The sequence below is a fragment of the Chrysochloris asiatica genome, unplaced genomic scaffold (assembly GCF_000296735.1).
Source record: "Chrysochloris asiatica unplaced genomic scaffold, ChrAsi1.0 scaffold00101, whole genome shotgun sequence".
Classification (NCBI taxonomy): Eukaryota; Metazoa; Chordata; class Mammalia; order Afrosoricida; family Chrysochloridae; genus Chrysochloris; species Chrysochloris asiatica.
The window spans coordinates 11,592,597-11,593,638 of record NW_006408619.1 but is presented as its reverse complement, the minus strand read 5'-3'; positions in this window follow the sequence as shown (position 1 = coordinate 11,593,638).

Genomic DNA, 1,042 nt, shown 5'->3' with positions numbered 1-1,042 from the left:
AGAGAGAGAGCTGGCACTTAATAACTACAATATATGCATATATAAATATATATATATTTGCTGCTGTTACTAAGTGCTGTCAAGTCGATTCCAATTCGTAGCGACCCTGTCCACGGTTTCCGATGAGCAGCTGATGCGTTTGAACTGCCGACCTTGTGGTTTGCAGTCCAGTGCTGATCCTACAGTGCCACACTGGGAGTCCAACAATATGTATGTATGTGTATGTATATCTCACTGGGAACCCAGCTGGCAGCTATCCAACCAATCCAGTTTGTGTGGGACTGAGAGGTTCCCTGGAATACAGGAACTTTCAGTGTAAAAATCAGGAACATTCTGGGCAAATTGGGATGAGTTGGTTACCCTAGGCGTGGGTTGACTCTTTCTTTTGGATCATTTTCTCTTGTGGAAGTCAGCTGCTGCATTGTAAGTTGCTCTATGGTGAAGTCCACAGAGCAAAGGACTGAGGGAGGCCTTTGATCAACAGCCTACTAGAAACTGAGGCTTCATCCCAACAATCTATGAGGAATTGCGGCCAACCAACAACCATATGAATGAGTTGGAGGCAGATCTATTTCCAATAAAATCTTCTGATAAGACTAGAATTCCCCTTCACAACTTGACTACAATGTCATGAGAGACCTTAAGCCGGACCCACCGAGCTATACTGGTCCCACATTTTTGACCCACAGAAGCAGTGAAACAATGTTTGTTGTTCTAAGTTGCAACATTTGGGGGTAATTTGTTATACAGCAATATGAAATTACACAAATCAATGAGAATGAGGAGCAAGTGGTGGGATGGATTTTGAGGACACTTATATAGTCCTGGTGTGGCGCTGTGGGTTAATGCGCCAGACTGCAAAGCGTTTGAACTTCAAGGTCGGTGGTTCAAGCATTCCATTGGGTCACTTCTCTTTAGAATGGGCACAAATATGGATCTCTTCCAATCAGTTGGTCAGATGGTTGTCTTCCAAATTTCTTGGCAGAGATGAGTGAGTGCCTCCTGTGCCACCTCACTTTCTTGAAAGATTTCCATTTTTATT